We start from the raw sequence: 23981 nt of genomic DNA, 5'->3' as shown, positions 1-23981 counted from the left end.
GTTAGCCAGGATGGTCTCGATCTCCTGACCTCGTGATCTGCCCACCTCGGCCTCCCAAAGTGCTGGGATTACAGGCGTGAGTCACTGCGCCCGGCTTATGTGATACATATTTCTTTAGGGTACATATCAAAAATAATATTGTTGAGTCAGAGATTATGACGTTTTAAAATTTGAATAGACACTGCTATATTGCTCCCAAAGTAATTGTGCTGATTTATGTTCCCAGAACTTTTATGTTTCAATTCAAATTTCTAAGACTTGAGATTTTGGTAAACCTAGCATCACTCTGTTGAACAGATTTTTTTCTCCAGGCTGCCATATAGACTACTGTGCAGCCCAGGGATTGGCTGTCACTGGATCAGGTGCCCACCCTGATCTAATTCCTAGTGGCAGGAGAGGGGGAGTCAGGTGGTAAGAAACTCATTGACTAAGGCTGCCACAAGCACGTCTGAGCCAATTTTCCTTAGAAGTGGCTCAACAAGGCCAGGAGTTCAAGACCAGCCTGGGCAACATGGAGAGACCCTATATCTACTAAAAATGAAAATAAAATTAGCCGAGTATGGTGGTGCATGCCTGTAGTCCCAGTTACTGGGGACGGTGAGGTGGAAGGATCACTTGAGCCTAGGAACTGGAGATTATAGTGAGCAATGATTGCACAACTATACTCCAGCCTGAGTGACAGAGTAAGATCCTGTCTCAAAAAAAATAAATAAATAAAAAATAAAAAATAAAAGTGACTCACCAAGTCTCCTACAATTCCAAAGTACTTTTGCATCTAAAGTTTCAATATCATATATTTGCTGGAAAGTTCAAATGAGATCATAAGATGAAAATATTTTAGAAAACAAAATATATGATGACCTTATTATTATTTAAAAAATATTTTAAAAACCACTCTGCTAGGTGTGTGGGAAAATACCTTTATCAGCATGTCAAAGATAAGAAGAACTAATGGTTATTGAGTGCTTCCTTTATGACGGGCAGTAACCCAAGTGCTTTGCATGTACTGACTTATTTATCCTCATGATAATTCTATCAGGTAACATTACTTTATCTCCATTTTACAGATGAGGTGACCGGACAACAGAGAGGTTAAGTGACTTTCCTAAGTTCACACAGCTTTCAGATGGCAAAGGTGCGGTTTGTGCCCAGGTAATCTGATCCCTGATGCCATTATCCCAAAGATGGGAAAGAGCATGTGAGCAAATGGCTTGTTCCATTTTGCCATGAGGACTAAACTCGGATTTTTTTTCTATCTTGCTCTAATTCCTATCTAAGGGGTCAGGGGAGTTGGGCCCTACAAATCATAAATTCTCATCAGATGGGTTTTATTTAACCCTATATATTGAGACTTTCCAACCTGACTCTGGCATAAAATTATGAGATAAGAAAGAAAAATATTTTGCCTGGAATCATGTTTCTTTGCCGTGTTTAAAACTGGCCCTGCCAAGCTGTCCTTTGTAGGGGAAAATGTGCATCTGTAAAGAATCTCTATTAACATAGCTAGATCTCTCTCTCTCTCTCTCTTTTTTTTTTAGATCCTCCCAATTCTGAAGAGATTAACTAAGATCTGAATAGGAAACATTTGTCATCTATTGTCTCTAAGGGCAGCCACTATAAGGCTTCAAAAGAACTTTGGTCTCCACAATCTTTTAGCTTAACCAGAACATTCCCTTTCTATTAATCCCAGGTCTTTAGACAAACTCAACCAGTTGTCAACCAGAAAATGTTTAAACTCACCTGTAGCCTGGAAGCCCCTGCTTTGAGTTGTCCCACCTTGCTGTACCAAACCAATGCATTTCTTAAAGTGTATTTGATTGATGTCTCATGCCTCTCTAAAATGTATAAAACCAAGCTTGCCCAGACCACTCTGGGCATGTGTTCTCAGGACCTCCTGAGAGCTGTGTCACAGGCCATGGTCACTCATATTTAGCTCAGAATAAATCTCTTCAAATGTTTTACAGAGTTTGACTCTTTTCGTTGACAGTCGTCACCCGTGGGGGACCCGACCTGTGCTCTGCCCACTCTTGACACCATCTTCTTCAACCCTTTCCTGGGCTGCCCTTGTTTCGCATTAGGGCCCTGATAACTGAAAGTCTTGCCCACTCCTCCCAGCTCCCTCCTGCCTCCTTCTGGGAGCCTGTGGCCAATGACTCCTCTTCTTGGCCCTTTTATGTCTAAATAAGTAAAAGGAACACTTTTCTCCACTATCCAAATCTCAGGCTGATCCTTGCCCTTTTATTTATTGAGCAATGAATATAAGTGACTGAAATCAGCCAATGTTTATCAAAAGCCTTGCATCAGCTAATCCTTGGGGGAAAATAGAGTTAGGAAGAGAGTTTGCTCAGGGCCACAAGCAATGTGTTTGGTGGTGGCAGGGTCAGCACCAACCCTTCAGGGCAGGGAGGACTAGCCCAGGCTTACCTCCTGTCATCCTGGGAAGTGGAAGAGGGGGCTACAGTTTCCACAGTCTCTCTTTGCTGAGGAAATGCAGGAGCTCTATGCCTTAATGTTGCAGTTTCTTATCAATTCATCCTTCTACTGCCTCTTATCTGGAGATTTCCTGTCTCCTTGATTATAATGATCCTTAGAATGAAAGGTTTAAAAAAGAACTTGGATTTCACCTTATACACACATTTCTATCTGATAATAAAAGATGAGGGGACTAAAACTACCCACCATTCACCCAGAGAGTAAACAATATTTAAAACTCAAAGGCTGACATGCCACTTAGGTTTGGCTCATTGAGGACATTGGGTTAATGATTTCTCTGAAAGGAAAAGTTTTACTTGTATTCCCTATGTATTCAATGGTTTTCTAATTGAGCACCTACTAAAATAGTGGGTCACCAATGTGCCCTCACATGATGGAGTGGGGGGGGGGGGCGTTGGGGTAGAGGAGGAGAGAGAGAGAGAGAGAGAGAGAGCTAGCGAGCGAGCACTCAACTCTTTGGCATCTTCTCATATAAGGACAGTACCCGTATCAAATTAGGACTCTGCCCTATGACCTCATTTAAGCTTAATTAAGCATGATTACCGTATTATTTCCTTACTCCAAATATAGTAACACTAAGGGTTGGGTTTCAACATACAAATTTTGGGGGGACACAATTCTGTCCATCGCAGGGCCTTTGCTCTAGCTGTTCTCTGTACCTGGAAAGCTCTCCCCCCAGTTTTCTTAATGGGTGGGTAACTCTGTCATTCACACCTTTGTTAAGATGTCACCTGCTCTGAGAGGCCTTCTGTAACCATCCACTCTAAAGTAGTCATACAGTCACCCTCTATGAGGTTACCTTGTTTGTAAATACTTTTCTATGGAGTACTCATCGCTCTTATGCTTTTAAAAATTCAAGTTATGTTAGGAAGTCTCCCATCTCCCCATCCTCCACTAAACAGAAGCTCCAGAGAAATAAGGACCTTGCCGACCTCTTTCTTGAGACTTTAGAACAGTGCATGACACAGAGCAGGTCTTCATTAAACATTTGTTGAAAAGTAAGCAAGCAAATTAATACAGTTACTACTTCTAGGGAGGTGGCAGGCTGGGGGTGGGGGCAACGTGTAAAGAGGCCCAAAGTCACTTGCCCTAATAGAAGAAGGTATGCGGGTTATGAGACAGAGAGAAGGGAAGTCTGATTCTGCTGCCTCTGTGTGAGGAGGATTGGGGAAGACTTCACAAAGGAGGGGCCCCCTATGCTACATCTCAGAGTGACACAGAAGAGACGAGAAGAAAGGTGTTCATGTCCTGTGGAGAGGGAGGAGCATGGGGGAAGTCATGGAGGGAAGGGAGTATCATGGTCAGGTGCCTGGGAGTGGTTTAGGGTGGCCTAAGGTAGCATATCTGGAGGGGCGGGGCAGCCAACTTGGGGCCATGGAGTACCGTGGGTTCCGTGCTCAAGAATTTCATCCTATGAGAGACAGGGAAGCCCCTATGTAGATTGAGGCTCCCAACTACAGAGCTACATGCTCTTCCCTGGGCACCCCACAGTCTGTATTCTGTCTCCCTAGTGCTGACCTTGATCCGTTGGACATCATGAGATGTGTCTATTTCTCACAGTTCACTTACAGACTAGGAGCTCCTTGAGGGCAGACACCCTACTGTATTCCTTTTTGTGTTGTCATTATGCTCACTCCATACCTGGTAATTGAGGCTCAGCATCTAGTGTCACCAAGTTGGTGACTTTATTTAGTAGGAGTCAGAAAGCGCCTTCTAACCCGGGCATCTGGGGTAGCAGTTGTCCCACTTTGAGAGTATGGGGTGTGACGTTGGGCTGAACCATGTCACATGGCCTACTGCCACCTTGACTGGCTCCCAAGAGAGGGTGGGTGGAGAAGCAGCTCTGGCGGTGTCAACAGGCAGGTAACTTATAACGCTGGCAAAAGCAAGGAGAAAAAGGATTTTTACTGAGTTTCATGGCTGTGCTCTGAGGAGGTCTCTATTTGATCAGCACCAGGAAAACAGAGTCTTCCTCCTTGGAGAGGCCAGTGACCATTGACAAATGAATATTCAAGACCTAATACAATCATTTCTATTCACTTCAGAGATGGCAAAGGGAGGCATGGAAAAGTGACTCCTGGGACTCTAGCTGTAAGATGCCCACTTGATTTCTGACTGTTGACCCAAATATGACCCTCTAACAGCTGGTTTCTCCTGGTGGGCACTTTTCCTTTGTCTGCTACCGGGTTACAGGGGAGAGAGCCACCATGTACCCAACTTGGGAGCCCCCTCCCAAACCCTAGGCCCTCTGGCCATCCTGTGTATTTAGAACCATATCTGGGCCCCAGTGCCAATGCTGGCATGCAAGTCCCCAGCCGCATACTAGAGGGACTCTTGCCTGGGTGCCTTGTTGAACAAGATAAGGGGTCTTTCAAGGCACTCTCTGCCCTGGATCCTGGTGTCAGGAGTGCAGACGTGCTTGTGTGATGACCACCATGCTACAGCATGACCTGGCTCTGTGGAGAGTGTCATGTGAATCGGTGGTAAACCAAAGGGAGCCTCAGGTACTGTGGCCTGTGACTTGGTGGGTGGTAGTCTGTGACTTCCAGTATTGGCTTGTGCTCACACCAAGAGAGCCAGCAGCCCTTTGTTGGTGTCCCAGGACACTAGGCCACTTAGTTTGTTGCTTAGCGCCTAGAGTAGTGGTTCTCAACTTTGGCCAGATGTTGAGATCTTTGGAGGAATTTTAAAAAATTCTGATGCCCAGGATACATCTCAGACCAATTAAATAATATCTATGGGGCTGGAACACACATCAGTGTTTTTTAATTGAATTCATTGAGGTGTAATTTGCATATAATGTAATGAACACTTTTAAGTGTATGATCTGATGAGTTTTGACAAATGTATACACTTGTGTAACCATCACCAGGGCAATCAAGACAGGACATTTTTATCACCCAGAAAATTCCCTCATGCCTCTTTGCAGCCAATTCCCTTCTCCCTCGCCCAGGAAACCACTGATCTGCCTTCCGTCACTTAGATGGGTTTTGCTTTTACTAGAATTCCATGTGAATGTAATCTTACTTTGCTGTCTTTTGTGCAGCAAAATGTTTTTGAGAATCATCTGTGGTGGTGTGTGATCAGTATACATTCCTTCTTGTTGCTGAGTAGTGTTCATTGTATGGAATAAATACAACAATGTGTTTGCTAGTTACCTGTTGTTGACATTTGGGTTATTTCCAGTTTTTAGCCATTATGAATATGCTGCCATTAATACAAATACTCATGCAGACTTTGTGGGAATATAGATCTTCAGTTCTCTTGGGTAAACATGTAGGAATGAAACTGATGGGTCCTATGGTAAAGTGTGTATTTACAAGAAATGCCTAATTATTTTCCAAAGTGGTTAATCCATTTTATAGTCTTACCAGCAATGTCTGAGAGTACCAATTGTACCATATTCTTGCCAATAGTTGATACTTTCAGGCTTTTAAATTTTAGCCATTCTTATGGGTGTGTAGTGCTATTTAATTTTAATTTGCATTTCTTTGATGACTAATGTTATCTAGCATCTTTTAATTTGTTTATTGCCTATCCATATATTTTCTTTTGTAGCGTATCTTTTTTTTTTTTTTTGCCTTGAATTGTCTTATTCTTATTAATAAGATTCTTGATTCTGAATAAGTTCCTCTGGGGTATATTTAAATTTAAATTTATATTTATACATATGATACACACACACACACACACACACACACACACACACACACACACACACACATATAGCAAATGTTTCTCCCAGTCTGTGGCTTGCCTTTTTATTTTCTTAATAATGTCTTTCAAAGTTTAAAATTTGTGATTTTTTTCTTTTGATATTCATACTTTTTGCATCCTAAGAAATACTTGCCTATCCCAAGTTGCAAAGTTTTGTCCTATATTTTCTTCTAAAATTTTTATAGTTAAGGTTTTATGTTTAGGTCTACAACCAATTTCAAGTCAATGTTTGTATGATGTAAGAGATAGGTCAACATTCATTTTTTTCCATATATGTATCCATTTGTCCCAGACCATTTATAAAAAGATTATCCTTTCTCTACAAAATTATGTTGTCAGCTTGTAAAAAATCAATTAACCATATATATATGGGTCTATTCCTGGACTTGCTCTTACGGTCCATGGTCTATAAGTTCTGTAAGTTCATCCTTACTAATATACACTGCCTCGATTATTGTAGCCTTGAAATCAGTCAGCGTAAATTCCCTAAGTTTATTCTTGTTTTTCTAAATTGTTTTGACTGTTTTAGATCCTTTGACTTGCCATATGAATTTTAGAATCAGTTTGTCAATTTCCACAAAAGAAGCCTGCTGGAATTTTAATTGGGATTGCACTGATGCTGTATACTAGTTTGGGGGAAAATTGATATCTTGACAGGATTGAGTGTTCCAAACCAAATGTGCGATATCTCTATTTATTTAGGTCTTATTTAATTTATTTCAACAATGTTTTGTAGTTTTCAGTGTGGGGGTCTGAAATGACTTTTACTAGGTTTATTCCTGGTATTTTATGTTTTTATGTATTTATGGCACTACTGTAAATAGAATTATTTTCAAATGTCATTTTCTGATTGTTGCTGCTAATATAGAAGAATACAATTGATTTTTGTATATTAACTTTGTATTTTATGACCTTGCTAAATTCATGTATTAGTTCTAGTACTTGACATAAGACATTTCTACATTTCTCACAGCAGTATTTGTTATTTACGATGTACAGATCTTGCCCATATTTTGTTAAATGTATCCTTAAACTGGAGGTGGGACCACTACTGATTTTTGTTTTTCTCCCTTTGTTTTGATGCTTGTGAATGGCTCACATCACTAAAGCAACTGAGAGTTCCATCAATAAGCAGAATCATTTGCACCTACAGCAAAGAGCAAACCCTTGCTATTTTTCTTAATGGAAAACGCTACTGGGTTTTCCCACCTAAGATGATGGGCTCCTACAAGTGGCTTAATGGATCTTAGAGTAGGTTATTGACCTCGTGTGGACCTGACCATGCTGATAGAGCTGAACTTCAGCTCCTCAGGGCCCGCCGTGTGCTGGGCACTGGTGCTAGGTGGTGATTGCTGAAGTTCAGTGGGCTACCTGTTTTCTGAGGTTACGTGTGTTGTTGTTGGTGGGGATGGGTTGAGGAGGACGCATGAGAGTTGTTTCTGTAGGCTTTTTGTTAATTATGAGAAAAGAGATGGAACCTTGGGTGTGAGTTTGCAACCCATTCTTCATTCTCCCCAGTACTCTGGGTAATGGTATTTAACGGAAAGACAAATCCATTCGTCTTCCTGGCATCCTGGCACAGGAAAGCTGTGCAGGCTGCTGTCAGAGGAGATATTAGGGGCTATAAAAAGCCCTTCGATTCTTTCCCCTTCTCACTCTCACTTTTTAACCCCCTTCCCAGGGAGATTGGTGCTGAGGCTGCTGACAGTCCATCACTTGGAAGTTTTTGGCCTCGTGGGCATTTTGTAGAGATTCAGATTGTCTTTACCTTTCCATTCTTCTTCTTTTTACCTCCGTCATTTCTCTGCCAGGGGAGGCAACACCATGGAAAGATTTGTCTTTTTGCTTCATTTCTGATGTTTAAAAGAGCCAGTTGCTATGCCCTTGGGTGTAGGAAGCAAACCAGTCCATCAGGACAGGTAGCAGGTTCCCTGCTAAAGTGCCCTCTGCTTCTGAGCCAGGCTTAGGGAAATGGGAGCTTCTTGCCTGTCTTCCATGCTCTTGTTCTTAGCCTTGGATCTGCCCCTTGTCTCATCTCCATACCCAGAAGCACCCTTGATAGGGATAACTTGGTCAGCATTTATCCCTTTTGATTTAAAAATTATCATGGGGCCGAGCGCGGTGGCTCATGCCTGTAATCCCAGCACTTTAGGAGGCCGAGGCAGGCAGATCACCTGAGGTCCAGAGTTTAAGACCAGCCTGGCCAATATGGTGAAACCCTGTCTCTACTAAAAATGCAAAAATTAGCCAGGCATGGTGGCACGCACCTGTAGTCCCAGCTTCTCAGGAGGCTGAGGCAGAAGAATTGCCTGGACCCAGAAAGGCGGAGGTTGCAGTGAGCCGAGATTGTGCCACTGCACTCCCGCCTGGGTGACAAAGGGAGACTCTGTCTCAAAAAAAAAAAAAAAAAAAAAAAAAAAAAAAAAAAAAAAATTGTCAGGGAAGAGAGTTCCATTTGCTCAGGATTTTGTTCCTCTGCTCCTTGTTCTTTCCTTCTCTTAGGTTGCTGTGCCCTCCCCACCACTTCCCACGTTCCCCTCACTTTCTCCACCCCATCCATTCCCACTTCCCCTGCCCCTCACCCCACCCTACTGGCCTCTGTCATCCCTCCTTTTATATTTTCATTTTTTTCATGGTAGTTTCAGAAAATGTAAATTCCTCATGCAACTATTGAGCATTGATTCTATGGTAGGGTTGATGGTGGAAAGGAGGGATAGAGTAGAAAAGAGAGTCTAGTTTTAGCTCCCAGATAAGCATATTCAGGTGCAAATCATAGTCCCTGAAGGTCAGGTACGACACACCCACACCAGAAGAATGAACAAAATACTCTGATGATGAATTCTAATGAGGACAAGCTTCCTACACACATTAGTGTTTTATCTGGGCCTCCAAAAAGGGGTGAGGTCTCCATGGCCACAGAGGAAGTGATGGCAGGAAGAGTGGGGTGCGACATTTAAGCTAAGGGAACAACATTAGCAAAGGCCAAGAGATGTGAACCTATCTATGGGGAGCATGTGTGTTGTCTAGTGCAAGTGGAGGGGGCAAGGCATGGGTCTTAGGAGAAGCAGGAAGGAGAGCATCAGAGCAGAAACTGTAAAGGGAAGTTGGGCCATTGTGGAGGGCCTTGACTGCCACACTAAGGAGCCTCACTCATACTCCAGTAGTTAATGGGGAGCTGGCAAAGGTCCATGAATGGTACAATGGCCTGGTTTGAAGTGGGCTTTAGGAAGCCCCCTTTCACAGAACTGTGAAGGATGAATTAGAGAATTAGGAGACTGCAGGGAGAGAGAGATCAAACAGGAGTCTGTTTCAGTGGCTCTTAGTGCAACTTTTTTTTTTTTTTTTTTTTTTCCTGAGATGGAGTCTTGCTCTGTTGCCCAGGCTGGAGCGCAATGGCATGATCTCAGCTCACTCCAACCTCTGCCTCCCGGGTTCAAGCAATTCTCCTGCCTCAGCCTTCTGAGTAGCTGGGATTACATGCATGTGCCACCACGGCCAGCTAATTTTTGTATTTTTAGTAGAGATGGGGTTTCACCATGTTGGCCAGGCTGGTCTTGAACTCCTGACCTTGTGATCCGCCTGCCTCAGCCTCCCAAAGTGCTGGGATTACAGGTGTGAGCTGGACAAACTATAATTGTATACATTTATGGGGTAGAGTGGGCTGTTTTGATATATGTGTACAATGTGACATAATTAAATCAAGCCAATTAACATATCCATCACCTTACTTGCCCATCATTTTCTTACGGTGAGACATTTGAAATTTATGCTCTTAGTTATTTTGACATATATAATACATAATTATTGAGTGTAGTCACCCCGGTGTGCAATAAATCATGAAACCTATTTCTCCTGTCCATCTGAAACTTTATATCCTTTGATGAACAATATCCTATTTCTGGTAACCACTGTTCTACTCTTTACTTCTACGAGTTATGCTTTCTTAGATTCCACATGTAAGTGAGATCGTGTAGTATACTTATGTGATCGTGTGGTGACACTTAGGCTGTTTCCTGTCTTGGCTACTGTGAATAAGGCTGCAGTGAGCATGAAAGTGCAGATATTCCCCTCAACATATTGATTTCGGTTCCTTTGACTATATATCCAGAAGTGGGATTACTGGGTTGTATGGTGATTCTAGTTTTAGTGTTTTTGAGGAACCTCCAAACCATTTTCCATAATGGCTGTAACTAATTTACATTCTCACAATGTATAAGAATTGCTGGCCGGGCGCGGTGGCTCAAGCCTGTAATCCCAGCCCTTTGGGAGGCCGAGGCGGGTGGATCACGAGGTCAGGAGATCGAGACCATCCTGGCTAACACGGTGAAAACCTGTCTCTACTAAAAAATACAAAAAACTAGCCGGGCGAGGTGGCGGGCGCCTGTAGTCCCAGCTACTCGGGAGGCTGAGGCAGGAGAATGGCGTAAACCCGGGAGGTGGAGCTTGCAGTGAGCTGAGATCTGGCCACTGCACTCCAGCCTGGGTGGCAGAGCGAGACTCCGTCTCAAAAAAAAAAAAAAAAGAAAAAAAGAATTGCCATTTTCCCATATCTTCCCTAACAGTTACCTTTCGTCTTTTTGGTAATAGCTATTCTAACAGGTGAAAGGTGGTAAGTCATTGTGTTTTTATTTTGTGTTTCCCTAATGATTAGTGATACTGAGCATGTTTTCATGTATCTATTGGCCATTTGTATGTCTTCTTTTGAGAAATGTCTATTTAGGTCCTTTGCTCATTTTTAATTGGGTTATTTGTTTTCTTGCCATTGAGTTGTTTGAGTTCCTTCTATATTTTGATAACACCTTGTTAGATGTACAGTTTGCAAACATTTCTTCCCATTCTGTGGGTTGTCTCTTCACTTTATTAATTGTTTCCTTTGCTGTGCAGAAGCTTTTCAGTTTGATGCCATCCCATTTGTCTATTTTTGCCTTTGTTGGGGTTATATGCAAAAAATCATTGCCCAGATCAGTGTTGTGTAGCTTTTCCCTTGTGTTTTCTTCTAGTAGTTTTACAGTTTAAGGTCTTATATTTAAGCCGTTAGTCCATTTTGAGTTGATTTTAGTATATGGTGTAAAATAAAAAGCCTAATTTTATTCTTCTGCGTGTGAATATCCAGTTTTCCCAACATCATTTATTGAAGAGACTGTCCTTTCCTCATTGTGTGTTCTTTAAATTCACAGGACAGGGAGTCTAGTCCAGCTTGGTGGAGATGTCTCTTTCTGGTTCAGTCAACTCTGGCCTGGAGTTATATGCATGGTGTACAGGCTTGCTTTGTGGTAGCCCACACCCACATACTAGGACTGATCCTGGAAAAGGGGAAACTGTTGTCAGCTGGGGAGCCACACTGATTGGTACCTGCTCTGGGTGAGGGTAAGGAGGCAGAAGAAGATGAGTTTTGTTTTGGACAAGTTGTGGTGTCGGTGAGGTGCAGGAGGTGGCAAATCCAGATGAGATGTTCTTTGATGGGTTTGGGGCTGGAGACATGCAGATGTGTGAACTCTCCAAGCGCAGTGTTAACTAAAGCTTTTAGAGTGGGAGAGCTTGGGAAAAAGGGAAATAGAGGAAAAGAGGGAAAGAGGATAGAATGTGAAGAGACTGTAAAAGGTTGGAAATACTCTAGTTATCATCTAGTCCAATATTTTAATTTTATTTAATGTTCATTTATTTTTATTGAGGCATAGCATATACATAGGAAAGTGCACACATCTTAAGGAGACAGACGAATGAAGTTTTACATATATACACACCTTTGTAATAACCATCAAGGGCAGGATGCAGAACAATTCCATGCCTCCAGAAGGTTCCATTGTGCCTCTTCTTGGTCAATACCTCTGCCATCCATACCAGAAGTAATTGTTATTCTGACTTCTACTACCACCAAGAACAGATGGACGCTTGTTCTTGAACTTTATATAAATTTTATCATTTAATCTGTATTCTTTTGAATCTGAGCTCTTTTGTTCAACATTATGTCGGAGATATTTATCCAGGTTGTTGCGTAAAGCAGAAGTTAGTTTTTTCTTATTGAGTAGCATTCCATTATGTAGATATGCCACCAAGTATCTATTATTATGTTCATGAACATTTGGGTTTTTCAACTCTTTGGCTATTAAAAATAAAACTGCTATCAAATTTCTTGCATGTGCCTTGGTGCACCTGTGCACTAATTTATATCCCTAGGGCGTATACCTAGGAGTGAAATTGCTGAGTCCAAGTGATACAGATGAACCCCCAAATTGGGGTTTAGCCCAGGAGGGTTCTTGGCTTTGCTCAGGAAAGAATTCAATAGTGAGCAGACAGTGAAAGAAAGTAAGATTCTCAGAGCAACAGTGTACAGTAGAGTGGCTGCTTCATAGACAGAGGAGGGCAGAGTGGCCCAGAGTATCAGCATACAGCAAAGTGACTGTTTCATCCATAGGGCAGAGCTATCTCATAAGCAGACAGCCCCTAGGAGGAAGAGCAGCAGCAGCAGTGAGCAGCAACAGTAGCAGTGCAGAGCAGCAGCCCCTGTGGATTGCTGGCTGACTATATTTGTATCTATTTTAATTATATGTTAATTAAGGAACAGATTGTTCAGAATATTTTAGAAAAGGGGTAGGGGAAGTTACTGGAACTATATAAGGTAACTTCCGGGTTACCTTAAACTGTGATGGTGTTGGTGGGAGTTTCTTTATGCTAATGAGCAGTGAGGGCAACTAGAGGTCACTTCCCTTGCCATCTGCTGATTTCATTTTGTTTCTTTACTGCAACCCATTTTTATCAGGAGGGTCTTGATTGATGCTCAGAAAGCAAATCCTGTGAATCTCCTACCTCACAAGGGTATATATGTTTAATCTTAGTAGGTACTTCCAGTTTTCCAAAGCGATTATACCATTTCACACTCCTGTCAACAATGAAAGAATTCTAATTACTCTGTCTCCACACTAAACATTGGTGTCGTCAGTCTTTTAAATGTTAGCCATTCTGTTGGACATATAGTGGTACCTCAAGTGGTTTTAATCTGCATTTCCATATAACTAATGATACTGAGCACATTTTCATCTGCATGTTACCCACATGAATCTTTGTGTGTGTGCGTGAAGTGCATGCTTAATTGCATGTTCTTTTGCCCACCTTTTTCCTGATTATTTTTAGGGTTCTTTATATAAATCGTGAGTTCAATATATGTTTTATAAAATAACTTCTTCCAGTCTGTGGTTTGCCTTTTTTCTTGATAATGTCTTTGAATAAATGCAAGCTTTTAGGTTCAATTATCTATTGTTTATTTTATGGTTAGTGCTTTTTTATGTCCTGTCAAAAAATATTTGGCTACCATAAGTTAGTATTCTCATTTTGGAGATTAAAAACACAGTATTTATTTATTACTTATTTTTTATAGAGACAGGATCTCACTATGTTGCCCTGGCTGGCCTTGAACTCCTGGATTCAAGCAATCCTCCTGCTTTGGCTTCCCAAAGTGCTGGTATTATAGGCATGAGCCACCATACAGACCAGAAAAGACAGTATTTAAAGAGGAGGAAATGACTCAAAGTTACAAAGCAGTTGATAGTGCTGGAACAAGAACCGGTGGCCTCTGTAGCCCCAGGCTTCTTTCATGGGAATCCACATAAAGGGCTTCTCTTCTAGCAGAGGAGTTGGAGAAACAGCAACAAGCCTCTTTCTCTTCCTACCCACACAGTTAAAAGCAATCAACTTTGAGAAAATATTGCTCCACATGTATTGAGAGCCTTGAAAATATTTTTGCTGTTTGACCCAATTGTCCCCTTTTCATGAATCTGAAACTTAGACAAAGTTTTATATAGGCAGATGTTGATTACAATGCTTTTTAAGTGCAAAAGAAAAAAAAGAACATTGCTAAGTATTCAGCAATAATGGCTAATGAAGTTGTGGCACATCTATAACATTGAATAGAATAGCTGTGTAATGTTCAATTTAGGGTGTTTTTGAAAAATATTTAACGACCTGTGAAAATAAACACAATATAATATATATTTTGTGCATTTTAAAAACTCAAATTTATTGAGATACAATTTATATACCAAAAAATGCACCTACAAATTTACAGTTTGATGAGTTATTTTTAGAAAAAAACTTTATTGAGGTATAATTTACATACAATAAAATTTAAGAATTTTTGGTATACAATTTGATGAGTTTAGAAAGATGCTCACAGCCATATAACCACCACCACAATCATGACACAAAGTTTTATCATCGTTCTCCAAAATTCCCTCATGCTCCTTTGTACTCAATTGCTTTTTCCCATTCTCAGACCCCGGCAACCACTGATCCATTTTCTGTTGTGACAGATTAGAGTTCCCTCTTCTAGAGTTTCATATCAATGGAAAAATCTGGTATTTTGTCTTTTCTGCAGAGCTTCTTTTACTCAACATAATGGTTTTGAGATTCATCTGTGTTGTTGCCTGCAATGGTAATTCCTTTTAATTTAATATATGATATACAGATATGTTGTAAAGGCTGAATAAACAGGAAAAAATAAAAAGAGGCAAAGCTTGAGGGAGTTTCTGTCTGTCCATTCTCCTATTGATGGACATTTTTGTTGTTACTAGTTTGGGGTTAACTTAACTAAAGCTACCATGAATATTTGCACAAGGGATAGGTTTTTGTGTGGACATATGCATGCATTTCTCTTGGGTAAATTCCTAGGAATAGGATAGTATGGTAAGTGCATGTTTAACTTTGGGAGAAACTGTCAAAGTGTTTTCCAAAGTGGCTGCACCATTTTATATTTTTGTCAGCGTTCCAGTTACTTTATATCCTAACTAGTATTTGGAATTGAAGTTTTGAAAATCAGTTGTTTTTGTTTTTACACCTATCAGCCATTCTAATATCAGCCATTCTAATAGTTATGTAGTAGTATTCTAATATTCTAATGTTGGCTATATAGTAATATCAGCCATGTAGTAATATTCTAATATTAGCCATCCTGATAGGTATGTGACAGTATCTCACTAAGGTTTTTTTTTTTTTTTTTTTTTTTTTTTTGAGACGGAGTCTCACTCTGTCGCCCAGGCTGGAGTGCAGTGGCCGGGTCTCAGGTCACTGCAAGCTCCGCCTCCCGAGTTTACGCCATTCTCCTGCCTCAGCCTCCCAAGTAGCTGGGACTACAGGCGCCCGCCACCTCGCCCGGCTAGTTTTTTGTATTTTTTACTAGAGAAGGGGTTTCACTGGGTTAGCCAGGATGGTCTTGATCTCCTGACCTCGTGATCCGCCTGTCTCGGCCTCCCAAAGTGCTGGGATCTAAGGTTTTTTCTTAAACAACTTTTATTGACAAGTAATTTGCATACCATAAAGTTCACCTGTTCAAAGTGTATAGTTCAATGTTTTTAGTATATTTTCAGAGTTGCACAATTAGCAACATAATCTAATTTTAATATATTTTTATCTCACCAAAGAGAAATTGGGTACCCATTAGCAGTCTTTCCCCATGTCTCCCTTGCAAATAATAAGTGAAAAAAGCATAACAAAAAGTATTATTTCAATTTTGTAAAAGATGCAAATATATATGTGTGTATACATATATGTATATGGATATACATACTCATATGTAATATATACACATATGTACATATTCTATATGTACATATATAATATGATATGGAAGAAAGATTAGAAGGAAATATACCAACACAAACCTCAGTTGTCTCTTTGTGGTAGTATTTACACATGACTTTGTTTTCTCCTCTTTATTTTTTGAAATTTCAGAATTCCCCATAATAAGCACATATTACCTTTATGATTAAAAAATCGTTTATATATTAAGAAAGACATTTCTTCAGGCTACATCTATCAAAGGGGGCAGCGTTATCCAAGCTATGATCGCTCAGTATTTGGAGCCTGATTTCCTGTGGAAAGAGAGCTTGTAAAATCTTATTCTTCTGGGTATCTGCAGTGAGTTGGCAGTATAAACTTGCAGTTTGCAATATTTACGTGAACTGCCTGGGGGAGTCCTGTAAACCACTCTAGAGTTGGTTTCTCTATTGACAGACTGTTGAATACTTAGAAAATGTGCTCTGAAAGCAAATCCATGTGGGAGTTGACTCAAGGGGTGCATATTGTCTTGTGATACATCAATGCGAGTGAAGAGAGGTTGCTCTTTGCTGAGACTTCATTTTCCTAGTTTGTGAAGTGTGTCTGTTGCCATGCAGGTATGTGCATATGTGTATGCACATTTGTATGAATTTGTAACATATATTTTCACTTTGTAAGTTACTGTGGGTTTAGAAGGTAATATGGTTTGGCCGTGTCCCCACCCAAATCTCATCTTGAATTGTAGTTTCCGTAATCCCTACATGTCATAGGAGAGACCAAGTGGGAGGTAATTGAATCATGGGGGCACTTACCTCCATGCTGTTCTCATGATAGTGGGTGAGTTCTCACAAGATCTGATGGTTTTATACGAGGCTTTTCCCCCTTTTTCTTTGTACTTCTCTCTTGCTGCCACCATGTGAAGAAGGACATGTTTGCTTCCTCTATTGCCATGATTGTAAGTTTCCTGAGGCCACCCTAGCCATGCAGAACTGTGAGTCAATTAAACCACTTTCCTTTATGAATTACCCAGTCTCAGGTATGTCTTTATTATCAGTGTGAGAATGGACTAATACAGAAGGCTAAGTATATAGGCCCTCAAGCTCTAGTTTAATGACTAGTTTGATTTAGGATAAGTCAAATTCTCTTTGCTTTAATTACATTTTCCCCTTGATTCACAGAGAGAACAATAACCTCCATCTCAATAAAGACCTGTGGAAATGAATTGCATTGCATCTGTGCTTTGAACAAAAATATGCTTCACTTGGAATCTGCACATTATTTCACATCTGAAAGGTCATTTTCTGGAGTGAAATTGAACTGATATTAATCATTTTCTAGGAGAAGAAACAGACTGGGAAAACCTGTCTTAGTCAGGATTAAAGGTAAAGAAACAAAACCCAATGTCGGCTAGCTCAGATACAGGGAATGTGGTCAAGACTGAACAAACAGAAAAAAACAAAAAGAGGCAAGCCTTGAAGCAGTTTCTCTGTGTTTCTGTGTCTTTGTCTCAGTCCTTATGTCATAACGGTCCTGGTATCTCTCTGTCTTTGCTCTTCTAGATTCTTCTTTGCTGATTGGCTACCTCTGCTTATACCTAGTCTCTGCTGTCCTAACTTCAGCTTGAGCATGGCTTCGCTCAAGACACTGTATTGGCTCTGGCCTCACTTCTAGCTGATCATTCAGTTTAACTTTGTGTACCTTAACTACTCATTCCTGGGAGAGGACTCTGGCTCAGCTTTGACCAGTGTTCCTAGCAGATATGGTGTGAAGGGAGGTCCTATACCAAAATATGATCATGTGGGCTTACCTTTCAGCACAGGCTTAATGGTAATGGCTGACTACTGCAAAGACAGAGGGAATCTGGGCAGCATGGTTGCTGTTTTCCTTCCCTTCTTGCCAATCCCCACGATAGAGACATGTAAATGAGAAGGTAGTATGTAAAGGTAATATGAGAAGGTAATATGTAGTGTGTGGTAGGCAGTCTCCAAAATGGCCGCACAATGATCCCCATCTCCTGGGGTTCATGTCGTTGTGTAATCCCCTCTCCCAGAGTGTGGGCTGGACCTAGTGGTTCACTTCTCCTAAGCAGACTATGAGAAAAGTAATTAGATGTCACTTCTGAGTTAGGCTCCCAAAAGACTGTGGCTTCCATCTTCTGTGCCCTCTCTTACTCTCTTGCTTGCTCAGATGGAACAAATGCCATGTTGTGAGTTGCCCTATGGAGAGGTCCATGTGGCAGGAACTAGGGGAGGCCTCTGGCCAACAGCCAGCATGGAACAGAAGCCTTGGTCCAACATCTGCAAGATAATCAATTCTACCTGTAACCACATGAGTCAACTTAGCAGGCAGTGTTCCCCAGTTGAGCTTTGAGATGACTGCAGCCCTGGTGACACCAGACGGTAGCTTGTCAGACACCCCCTGAGGTAAGATACCCAGCTAAGCTATGCCCAAATTCCTGACCCACAGATAATGTGAGATGTTAAAAGTTTGTTTTTTTATGCCACTAAGTTTTGGAGGTAATTTGTTGCATGGCAATAGATAACAAATACGTGGTCTCCCCAGATAATACTGTATTATTATTATTTATTATTACTATTTTTTGAAACAGGGTCCCACTCTCTCACCTAGGCTGGAGTGCAGTGGCATGATCATGGCTCACTGCAGCCTTGACCTCGTGGGTTCACTGAGTAGCTGGGACTATATAATGCTGTTTTTGAAGCCCAGGTTCCCTTCAAAACAACTTGTAAGAGGTCATGTCACCCAAGAAGCTATTCTGAATAACTTGTTTACGTCAAAGTACCAGTCTCTTCTAGCACAGTTGGGGAGCTCAAGTGCAGCAACCGTGCCTCCTGTATGGCCGGGTGGACAGGAGGAGTTAGGTTCTAACAATGTCAGCGTAGCTGTATTAAATGCAAACAGAAATGGCTTCTTCCTGGAGAACCCCAGAGGATAGTGAAATGTTTCAACCTGTGGTGTCATATTATCTGAGACGTGGAGAGGGTTATACCTGGTGATTCCAGTGTCCTTTTCAACTCCAAATGACAATGAATCTGCATATGTGCTGGTGAGATGCCAAGCCTCTATGCCTGTGTTCCAGAGAGTTGATGTGGTCCCCAGGGGAAGCCTCGGCCTTCTGGAACATCCCTGGGATGAAAGGTTAGGATGGGATGCTGTTACGTCTCAGTCTCGCTGAAGACTTTATTAGGGCTCGGAGGACTAGAGAGCATTCCAGTGGTCCCGCTACTTCTGCAAGCTCCATTTCATAGGGAAAGCATTTCAGGAGCTCTCCGGAAACCAAGACTCCTCGAAGTCCTATGTCCTACAGCAGGTTCCACAGATGAATTAGGAAGTTCTTTTGTTGGGGAAACAGTCAGAGAGCATAGTTTCCCGCTGCTTCTGTCCCCAGGGCAGGGATTTCCCTAAGCATCCTTGAATACCAAGAAAATGCTTGTTTCTCAATTCCCACTCCTGGTTTTTGGCCTCCATTTTTACAAAGCGAATGTATCTAATGCCTTCCTCTTTTGCACCCTCATCTGCCTCATGTCAGTGGTTTCCCTTTTCTTCATCTGTGCCCTTCCTTAGATCTTTGGGTTGCATTCCAGTGACCATACATATGCAAAATACTTGAACACAGTTTTATTGACACAAACATCCCGTTGCCACAGAAAGAATTGTGAAGAAATTATACGTACTGTACCAGGAGGGACTTTTTCTTTGATCTTTCAAAAGCAGAACTCCTCAGGGTGCTATACATAACCTTTAACCGGGAAGGCTCTTCCTTATGAGCCATGAAAGACATCTGCCTTTCCTGGCCACACATCCTCCCACCCGAATTCAGTGGCATCATAGGCCAAGCATGATGGATGCTGAACTGATGAGACAGGGCAGGGTCTGGCCCAGCCACAGTCATGGTTGTTCAGTATGCAGAGGGCGAGGTGGTAGTCTCATTACATGAAAAAGACTGTGAATGGATAAGTGTGTTTTTGGAGGGATGGTGAGAAGGGAAGAAAGAGAATTGAGAAAAGGGACAGCTATTGTGTCTGATTTTCAAGGTTACCTGTTGAGATTGGGCTGCAGCTCCCTTATGGCCTGGAAAAGCAATTCCTTTCCAATTGCTTTATAATAAAGGAGAAAGACCCTTTTGTTAACAACACCATGCATTTATCTCTCGTCTTTCTCCAGAGAAGCTGCAAGTGCTTCAGAGATTTTATCTTTATAAAAAGCTGATGAGTAGGTGTGAAGACCTCCTGGTGAATCCAGCCCCGCTGTCCTTGATCCAATCAGTTTGTTTGCAGTCCTCTCACTTCTGGTGATGATGATTAACTTGGGTGGGTCTGAGATCACCCTTGCAGTGACTGCTATATGCCAGGGTACAGCAGAGCCCATTTCCACCCAGGATCCTTCAGTGTCTCTTGTTTGCCAGTGCCCCCCAGCCAGAATGCTGGCCCAGCTGTCTTAAATTAAGGGGACTTTATTCAAAAGAATTGAGAGTATTTCACGGAAGTCATGGCCCATGAAAATAGCCGAGCCTCATGAAGGTCTAAACCTGTGCCTGAAAACCTTCATTCTCCTCCCTTCTGCATTGGGGTCACATGGTTTCTTGGATCTGCCCTTCTCTGTGTGCTTACTTCCCTCCCCTGCATCTCTTTAGAGACCCCCTTCTCTGCTGTCCTCTGAATACGTGGTCTCCAAATGGCAGGCTGGACACTTGAGTTTTAAGTTTCAGGGCAGGTAACTCATTTAGTCTGGTCATCCTATAAGAGGAAACCAATTGGCTTAGTGTGTGGATCTGGTGTCTATCATAGTCCAGTCTGTTCTAGCTGGGAGGGATGGGGCTGGTGGTAGGAAGGGCTTTCTTCTCTAGGATTGTGACTGGGCTTAGACGGTTCCTTTTGCCTTGAATGGCCCTAGCCTCCCCTCCCAGATTATCCTCAGCCCATATATATTTTTTTCTGAGAGGCATCCCTGTCACTTTCCTTCCCCCACCCCCATCTGCTCTGCACAACTTGTGAATCGTTCTACTCCTCCACCATTTCATAACTAATTGCCTATTTGTGCACTGTATTCCCTTTCATGCTAGCAGGAGAGTGCCTTGAGGATAAGCCTTTTGGTCTCTCTCTTTTTTTGTATCTTGAATGTTATCAGAATGCTCAGTAAATATTTGTTGAGTGAACGAATGCATGAAAAACAATATATCTCTCCAAAGACTTCACACTTCTTTGTTTTTATGCTAATATTTTGTTAGTAGCAGAAGAAATGTCCTCCTTTTTATTTTTATTATTTTCTTTCTTTTCTTTTCTGTCTTTTTTTTTTTTTTTTCTAAGAGATAGAGTCTCATTCTGTAGCCAAGGCTGGAGTGCAGTGGTGCAATCATAACTCACTGCAGCTTCGAACTCCTGGGCTCAATTGATCCTCCCACCTCAGCCTCCTGAGTAGCTGGGACTATGGGCCTCTTTTTGAATGAGGACTTATTACAACTGAGTACGGAAACTTGTACTAAAGTGTGCTTGCCACTAGGTGCCTTCGCTCTGGGGAATGAAGGAGGTGCACCAAGGCTGTAGCCACTGCATTCCAATTCCTGTGGTTCAGGGATTCGCATCCCTTTCTTGCAATGAGTTTAACAGCCACAGAAGTGCTGGTGTTGGACCATCAGCATTGTACCCTGTGCACCCTTTCATTTTGTTTTTATGATAATGTCTACATAGGTTAGCGATTATATTAGCTATGGCAATGTTGATTTACAACCATGTGCCTCACAAATTTATGTTGTTTAGGATCATTTCACATTACAATTTGAAGCAATAACATTAAACGTGGCAAAAATCACTCCATAACAGTTGGTGAGGTGGGGAAGGGGGATGTGGGGTGGTCAACGAAATCACCAGAGGAGTTTTCCCACCATCCTATTCCACCCTCCCCCACATCCATGCCTTCCCATTCCCCAGGTGAATCTGATCCCTCCCTCTGCCCTAGGGGCCCATTGCTGCTGATATCTCTTTGCTCCTTGCTTCTGTCTCATGGAAATGGTGTGAAAGAGGGAAAGGATGAGGGGAAGGGCTGGGTGAGCATGCTCTTTCATATTTTCTCAACGCTTCCAAATACCTCATTACTCCATGCTGGGAGAACCTCTTCATGTAAATTTCCCCATCTCCCATGTTTGTCCTTAGCAACGAGCTAATGTCTTTGCTGGAGTGTGGCAGCTGCGGGCCTACATGAGGTGTTTGGACATAAACACCTTCTAATCCACTATTAAGTCCTTCAGTTTGTGTTCTCATAGCATTAACCATAATGAACTCTTCACATACCAATGTCAGTTTAATATGCTGCTTCCCGAGGAAGGACCTGGTAATTTAGCGTTAATTAATGATGACTTATTGCAAATTATGTTACTGACTTACTGATGCTCCTGGGTGATATGCACATCTTTCAGATGAAGCCATAACATTATGACTTAGCATTCGCACGGCGCTTCGCACATCCAGAACAATTGGTAATTGGGTTAGCTGCATCGCCACTATCCCTCACACTGATGCCATCATCTGGGTGAGTTGAGGTGTTCCTCATTATGGGTAAACCTGACACACTGAATTTCAAACCTGCCAAATTGATAAAGTGGAGGGATTGCATTTTGCCTGTTTGAGAGTCTAGAATGTAAGGTGTTTGGAGACTGGGGTTCATCAGGTATTCAATGGAGATAGCCACGTGTGATGCACAATACTATGAATTAGCTCCATCAGACCTTTTATTTTTATTTTTATTATTAATTTTTGATACAAGGTCTCACTCTGTCACCCAGGTTGGAGGACAGTCATGCAATCGTGGCTCCTGAGGCCTCGACTTCCCCGGGCTCAGGTGATCCTCTCACCTCAGCGTCAAAAGTAGCTGGGATTACAGATGTGCACCACCATGCTTGGTTAATTTTTACATTTTTTGTAGAGATGGGATTTTGCCACGTTGCCCAGGCTGGTCTTGAACTCCTGGCCTCAAACGATCCTCCCACCTTGGCCTCCCAAAGTGCTGGGAATACAGGTGTGTACCACCACACCCAGCTTCCATCAGGCATTTTAAATATAAAGAAAACGGGAGGTAGTGGAAGTCTAGGATGTGATGTGACACCAGATCTTTAGATGTGAGAGGAGTTGAGAGAAGGTGGCTGCCAATGACTAAGATATAAAAAATGCCACAAAGGAAAAATAAGCCACTAATTTGGACCACATGGCTAATAGATATGACCTAAGTCTTAAGGTTTTTTTCTTGCCAGAATTTTCAGCCTTATATAGAGTGGTGTTTTTAGTGGGAAAACATCTTAGTTTCTCTATGACCAAAATCATTTGGAAAGGGAAATTTGCTTTAGACAGTGGCTATTGCAATCAATGTTGTTGGAATACCTCTATACCACAGGGTAGGGGAGGGAAATCTTCAAGTTACTTTCCCCGTTTTCAGAGTGGAGGAAGTTCAAGAATGAACGATGGCCAACAAGCCAAGTCTCCCAGAACGAGGAAGGATAGATCGGAGAGAAATCTTTGGTCATGTGATTCAGGGTCATTTTTCATCTCCTCTCTAACTTCTGTAGCCTGCCTACTGATGCTGCCCTTTTGTGCTGGTCACATTATGTAGTCTGAAATATTAAACACATCTATTTGAAACAATATTTTGATTTCTAATAAATGATAAGGAGAGGGGAAATGAGATTCCCCCCGGCCAGAAAAAGGGCAATCTTTACTTTCCATGGGAGACAGATAAGCTCAGTCGATTTGTGGAGATGGTGTTAAAATTAAATTATTTTTCCAGAAACTTATGTGTGTGTGTGTGTGTGTGTGTGTATATATATATATATATATATATATATATACACATAAAACCCCCCAACTTGTCTTTCTTAGAAGAAGCGTGATTACCCTCCTTCCTTTGTTGCCATCTCCAGGACTTTAATTAATCCCTGCTCTTGATTTTATTGGTTCCTTTCTATCCTGTCCTTGTCTTGCTTGCCAACCCCATTTTAAAATACAGAAATTGGCTCCCACAACAAACAACTAAGAATTCATTTCAAGCTCAAATATGAGTAGAGCTCATATGAGAAACTTTTATTATTCCTTGACTCTTGTATCCAAACCTTTTGATGGGACCTAAGCAAACCAGTGATACATTTAAATCAGATTAGCAATTTGCACCTTCGTGGAGGGCTTAGCAGAGCAGCTTTGTTCTGATGCCTTTACACAAAT

General features: G+C 41.7%; 1 pseudogene across 1 annotated transcript in view; it reads right to left on the bottom strand.

Moving 5' to 3' along the window:
- LOC104666281 overlaps nucleotides 1–22268 on the bottom strand; it is a 41082-nt pseudogene extending 18814 nt beyond the window's left edge. The window contains exon 1 of the transcript XR_004057878.1: nucleotides 22158–22268. The product of XR_004057878.1 is annotated as an NADH dehydrogenase [ubiquinone] 1 beta subcomplex subunit 9-like (transcript). The remainder of the gene's footprint in view (nucleotides 1–22157) is intronic.
- Between the last annotated feature and the right edge of the window lie 1713 nt (nucleotides 22269–23981).

The sequence above is a fragment of the Rhinopithecus roxellana genome, chromosome 6 (genome assembly GCF_007565055.1).
Source record: "Rhinopithecus roxellana isolate Shanxi Qingling chromosome 6, ASM756505v1, whole genome shotgun sequence".
Classification (NCBI taxonomy): domain Eukaryota; kingdom Metazoa; phylum Chordata; class Mammalia; order Primates; family Cercopithecidae; genus Rhinopithecus; species Rhinopithecus roxellana.
Note: the sequence above shows the minus strand (reverse complement) of the source record. Positions and strands in the feature narration are given on the sequence as shown.